The 6674-nt window shown below is 34.9% G+C and overlaps 1 long non-coding RNA gene across 10 annotated transcripts; it reads left to right on the top strand.

Annotated features, from left to right (window-relative positions):
* Positions 1-1055: 1055 nt before the first annotated feature.
* LOC113287011 lies at positions 1056-6368 on the top strand. 10 transcript variants are annotated; one of them, XR_003329655.1, is made up of 8 exons: positions 1056-1191; positions 2153-2253; positions 2354-2501; positions 3012-3147; positions 3611-3662; positions 3927-4414; positions 4503-4603; positions 5166-6368. It is a non-coding gene; the product is annotated as an uncharacterized LOC113287011 (long non-coding RNA). The 10 variants fall into 10 exon arrangements; XR_003329653.1 differs by having other exon boundaries at positions 2153-2501; XR_003329652.1 differs by having other exon boundaries at positions 2125-2501.
* The last annotated feature ends 306 nt before the right edge of the window (positions 6369-6674 follow it).

The following is a 6674-nucleotide window of genomic DNA, read 5'->3' as shown; positions in this document are numbered from 1 at the left end:
AAGAGTGTAAGACTAAGAGTCTAAGACCCTGACTTAAATCAAGAATTGCATTATATGAAACAACATCTGGTCTGCAATTCCATTTCAACATCTGGTCTGCAATTCCAAATAACACTTTAGTTTTGATAATACATGATTAAATGTAACATAAGATGGTAAAAACTAATTGATCAACTAAAAACTTAACCAATAAACCAAACCACATGCATGTTAATATTCTTAAGGATTTCAACTAAAAACTTAACTATCCACAAATTAGACGAAATTGTGAATACCCATTTATTGGCTCACAGAAATCAAATCACCAAATCAACTAAAGCCTTTAAACCAAGCAAAACTAATGAGTAATAAAAAAATTAAAGATTAAGAAAAAACCCTTTTTTTGTGGTAAGAACTGAAACATCATGAAATTAAGAAAATTAAAGATTACCGATCTTCACAGAATCACAATCACAACAATACTAAGAATATTAAAGATTTGTTGGGATTCCTATGTAAAACACTAGATTCCCAGAAGAAGAAAATAAAGAAGAAAACAAAAGTTAAAATCTGATTACCTGCTAGCCTTGAATCTTTAGATCAAAGTAACTACCTTTGATATCTAGATCTAATAGTTCTTCAATTTGTTGTTATGTCCGTCAGGACTCAGGAGACTCTCTCTGAGTCAGGAAAGAAGAAAAAAAGAGGAAGAACCGAAGAAGAAAGATAGGAAAGCTTAGGGTTTTTCCGTTTTATACGATGGAAATTTGGATGACACGTAACAAGCTATGTGTTTCAGTTTCAGCAGGGTATGAAATTACGGGTTACGGGCCAGACCGCGGGTTTCACGGTACGTGCCGGATTAACCCGTTTCTTCACAAGCCACTAATTGTACAACCCGCGCCCGTCTTGTTTAGTTACCATCCGGGACGGGTGCGGGTTTTCACGGAACGGGACGGGCCAACCCGCGGGTTTTGGCTTGATTTGCCAGCTCTGGGGCCCTACACTAACAACTTTTCCGCTAGTATTTTTGACGGGTGTGTATTATTACCGCTCCCACTTAACATTTCATTAAGAAACAAATCTCCTTGGGATTCTTCTTTTCTTTTCTTCTCTCTCTCCACCACCACCTCCACCACCACTAACAACAACAACCACCTCCTGTTTCACTTGTTGTGTTTCGGAAAAATCTCACTGGATCTTCTTCATGATGTAAGTTGCTCACTCGACCTAGGGTTTAATTTCTTCGTATCTTTTTGATTCGATTGTGGGCTTTACATATCGGTTTCGGAAAGAATTTTCAGAATTTTAAGGTTTTCAAAACCTAAAATCTTCGATTTCACTTTGAATTCTTATCCGATTCACAATCGGTGTTTCTATCTATAAAATTGTTATGATTCTCATCATTTTGAACTGAAGTTCGAGAAATTTTATCATCGAGGTTTAGGTTTTATCAATGTGATTCAACTGATCTTTGTAATCGTTTGATCATGATTTACAAATTGATTTCAGATTTACAATCGGTGAATCTCAATCTATGTTACCCCTCCAATATTTCCTAACAAGAGCAATTTCAAATCTTAGAATTTTATATCCGTTCAATCTTTTACATAATACCTGTATTACGGTACAATTTGTTATTGAATGAATACCTTATGCATCTGAAGTTGTGTGGAACTCATGTAATTGTATTTTTGATAAGGTTCACTCAAAGTTATATTTAACAGAAACGATGATATCCTCTGTGAATGAATATATCTTGCCTTAAGTTTTACATGCCTAATGCCTTCATTTATAAGCATCTACCTTACTGTTTTTATGCTCTGGAAGTTATTAATTATATATATATGTTTGATAATGGTGAGTATCCAAACTCTTTAGCTGTCCTGTGAAGCTTCATAACTGTCTGAATGATTCTAACTTTCAACTATGGATAGCAAATGAACGAAGTCCATTGTCCAGTATAGGTTCTGAAGAATCTTTTCAATTTGAATACCATTAAATGGGTTTGATTAAAAAAATAATCAATTTTTTCAATTCTATAGTCCATTGCCCAATGGCAAAATTGTGCTACTGTGGATGCCGTAAGTCATTGATTTTAAGTTATTGGTCTGTGCTTTTTTCTTTTTTCTGTTTGAATGTAAGTGATCGTAAAGTTGTAGAGCTACTACAGATGGGACAACATCAACATAACTTACATCAGCTTAATAAGAAGCTAAGTATCACTACCTGTACTCATATGTTAATGTTGTATATCGACTACCAGATGGAAAGGTATATTGGTTACGTATTTTCTTTTTGAGATGATTTTGGGCGTTTCTGGAAGTTGTCCTGGTTTGACATTGATGATTGTGTTTTTATTTGTATGGGTCAGGTAATTAGTGGTACGAATCCAGCTTACTGGGTTTCTGGAAACAAACAATGGCAAGAGCAGTGGAAATCAGTTTATGGATGAGCAGAATGCTTGTGGTGTACCTCAGCAGTTTGTGGATGCTAAAGAAGAGAAGATTAGGAAGAAAATGGTCAGTTTCTTAGACCCTTTGAGCATGATCTGATACATGCTCTAACTGTTTATTAGGTGTATAATTTTGTATTTGCATTATTCGAAGAAGCAGATCGGATTACACTTGATATTCAAAAGAAGATGACATGTTTCTGTTTTTGACTTGCTTACTATTACATGTCCGACGTCCGTTGAATGAGAGTTTCGCTTAAATTATTAATACAAAGCTATACTAGCATGTATGTGCACATTCAAACCTTGTCATGATGATATCCTCTGTGAACGCATATCTTTCCTTAACTGGTTTACCCATATAAGTTCTTTGTTCTACTTGATCATATCATAATCTGTCATTAGTTCAAATGTGCACAGATCTTTATCATTAGTTCAAATGTGCATATACATGCTAGTATAGCTTTGTCTTCAGTTTATGGTATAGCTAGCATAATCTTGTTTCTTGTTCCTGCTTTTTTGTTGATTGATAAAGAAAAGGGTATACTGAAGATTGCAGATCTTGGTTTCTTTGCAGGTTGACGGGAGTTCAATGTTATATAACTAGAAGAGGATTATGGGGTTAGCCTAGTTTCATCTTACTACGGGATGAGGGACCTATAAGAGAAACCGATAGGAACATTAGCAAAATCCTGAGAAGAAAACATGAAGAGGTGAAATATCTTATGCACTTCATTACCTTTATCGTGTTGATGTAGGTCTGCAATTTTAAATGAAAGATGAAAAGCGATGAACTTAGAAAGCACCAAAATTATACAGTCCTTGAAAATTATGTTTCGTTATCTGCATAGGATATCTTTGAAACATGAACTATTTTCTTATTCTTGCTCTAAATTTTTGGTTTATGACTACTTTTGTATAAACTTTCAAAAGAAACTTGATGATGGTGATGGTGCATATACATTTTAATCATGTTGATGATAGTTATGAACCCCCAAGTTATACTGGAGTTGGTATCCTACTGTCGTACACATTTTCGTTTGGTCTCGTACACTTAGGCTCCCTGAATTATAGTGGAAGTTTGATGCATTAGATTTAATTTGCTGCTTACAATAGAAATTTGGTTTCAGTTCTCTTGGTTGAAGCTAAGTATTTGTACCTTGTTGCTTTACACAGCTGATATTGAGCGAGAAATCTGGTTAAAGAAACAACATTCCTCATTGAAAAGGTTGGTAACTTTAATCTTCATCAACCTGTTCTGTTATACTAAGATTGATCTCTCTTCCTCCATCTCACAACACTCTAATCCCTGAAGGAGTGATCTCTCTATGGGGACCTATATCTGTAACTTTGATAATCAGGAGCTAAAGAATCATTGTGACTTACTTTCCCATTTTGCTTTGCCATCTTAATAATTCCATTTGTACTCAGTGTCTTTGTTCGTTTATTATTCATGTAAATTTAACTAAGTGCTCAAACTTTTGGCTTGCAGAAATCTTTTCAGGATCTTCTCCAAAAGCAAGAAGGTGATCAAGCAATGTGGTATGAATGTTGTTTATAAATGTTAAGCAGATAATGGGGAGTATCCAAACTCTTGATGCATGATAACATCAAATATTCTTTAGCTATCAACTGATGAATGTCTGTCGTGTGAAACATCTTAACTTGTAAGATGTAACTGTCTGAATGATTCCAACTTTCAACTATGGATCCCTAAAAAATCAAAATTACTAAATTCTGAGACTCTGCTGACTTGATGCCTCTTTGACTAAATCATTATTTTCTGTGAGATTTTACTTACTACTTAGTTGTTGTGATGTTGAAGGCTTGGAATTGTATCAGAATTGTTTAACTATTCATCCAGTTAAGACCCAAATCATCAGTTCTGGTATTCTATCGGGAATCGGAGATATTGCTGCTCAGAGAATCACTCATTCTAGAAGGATAAAAGTAGAAGTAGAACCACATCAAAAAACCCATGTAAGTATTTCCCCTGATTTTGTGCTTTCAATTGGTCAACTGGGTTTTTTTGTCATTTGTTTTTGATGTTTGATTGATTTTGTAACAGGATGATGATGATGAGGATGAAAAATTCAAGGGCAATTGTAAAAGAGCAGCTATCACAAGTGGGTTTGGTTTTGGATTTGTTGGTCCAATTGGCCACTACTGGTATGTACGTTGTTCTTCCCCAATTTCACATACTGAGTTTAACAAGTTTTATTCAGCTTGCTCTAATTTAGGGGATGGATGGACGTAGCTCATAGATTCTTATGAATTGGTCTTAATTGATACCCATTATGGAAATATGGTAGTGTGATTTTCGCCAATTTCCCCTACTTGATTTTGCCCTAATTGGTTTATTTCATCAAACACGTATTAAATATTAAGTTTCTATGGACATTCTGAACTGGGGTTACATGTGGAGGTGAACATAGCTTACTTACGTATGGAGATAAGAGTTTCTCTGGTATCACAACTTAGAGAACTGTGGATGTTCTTGATGTTCGCATCCTATAGGTATCGAAGAACAAACACTTAGTTGTCGACTTGTCGTAGTAACTTGAATATGTTCCTCTTGTTATGTCATTCTCAGAATACATTCGGGCAGTTGAAAAGTGCTAACTGAATGTTGTAAGTCTTTGGTTGTATGTTATTGTGCATTGTATTCTTTTTCAATTTGTGTTTGTTTAGTATGGATTTTCAACAAACTCAGGCACTGGGTATCATGTAGCAGGAGCAACCTGAAAGGTATTTACGAATGGAGCATCTCCTAGTTCCTGGTCTAGAAGGGTTTGATTGAGTTACGGGAATGTCATTTTCTTGGATGACAGGGGTTTATTCTCTCTCGCAGAGAATTGCAGTGCTCACCACCCCTACTAATAAATTGCACTGCATTTTTGGGCGGTTGGTTTCTAATTCCTGCATCGAGTGATACTAATGACCTCTTAAAAGACTTTTTAATTTAGTTGAGGTGAATTATATATGCATCCAGATACGACTAGCTTAATTGATCAAACTGCATGCAACGTAATTCATGAAGGTAAACTTTGTCTCAATGTCACTTCTATAACTTTGTATATTATGTTCTTGAGATAACAAAAAAAATCAATAGAAGTTATCTGTCCCGTCAACCTGGAGAGGTATGTTTGCCTAGCAGAATATACTAAATTTTCTTTCGACTAATCAACTTATTATTGTGAATCCCTTCTTTTCCACAATTATTAGGTTTTTTGATTTTCTCATGTACATTTTTATTCCGCATTGATGATCTCGCGCGTCTTTGAGATGTTGTAGATAATGGATATAAAACAGATATGATATAAAAAATGGGCAGGAACCAAGGACAGGAAAATTGGACTCAGTTGTTACATTTGGTAGAACCAAGGACAGGAAATTTCTGGACTAGATGATATAAATGGGCAAGTTTAACTTGTGGGAATGTCTACTGTTCCTATAGGGTCAATGGTTGAATTCCATCAGGTTGTTTTATTTTGGATTCACGGGAGGAAAATTGCTCATATAGGAACGAAAAATCAAATACAAGGAAAATTACGAAAACATGACAATGGGGATGATTTTACTTTTTGTCACTTAAGCTGAAATCTTATTGACTTCAGGAAAGTCATAGAGAAGTCTCAAATGCAGAAGCAAGGATCCAATGTAGGTTTAAGGCCATGGAGAAAGAATATACATTGAATTTTTCTGGTGTTGGTCAGTCCAGAAACTCACCAAGCAGAAGCATAGAGAAGTCTTTACATAATGGCTGGATGCATGTTATCTTTGTAAATAACTATAGTAACCGAAATTTTCAGTTTAGGAACATGCTAAGTCTGTAAGACCTGCCAATTGATCTTACTACACAGACCTGAGTCTGGGAACAAACTATTAAGTTGGTTAAAAAGAATTGGAGTAAAGGAAATAAAAGAAAATCCTATTTCAGGTATTACGGAACCACAAAGATTCCTATTGGAACTTTGTTTTTGTAACATATAATACCACCATTTAACTCTGTAACAATGGAAACGAGAAATCAAGTTTATTCATGTAATCTATATACGTAGACCACGGTTAGATAAAAAAATTGCAGCTAGACTAGGGAATTCGTAATTCTCTATATAATAACAGAGTTTTTTAATGCGTTTTCATTCACCAGAACTCCACGTTAATTCTCGTTTCTGGTTGATTTTGGCCCCACCAATGTTTTTTTTTTATAAAGTTATTAAATTTAAGCCAATGTAAT

Source organism: Papaver somniferum, chromosome 6 (genome assembly GCF_003573695.1).
Source record: "Papaver somniferum cultivar HN1 chromosome 6, ASM357369v1, whole genome shotgun sequence".
NCBI lineage: Eukaryota > Viridiplantae > Streptophyta > Magnoliopsida > Ranunculales > Papaveraceae > Papaver > Papaver somniferum.
Note: the sequence above shows the minus strand (reverse complement) of the source record. Positions and strands in the feature narration are given on the sequence as shown.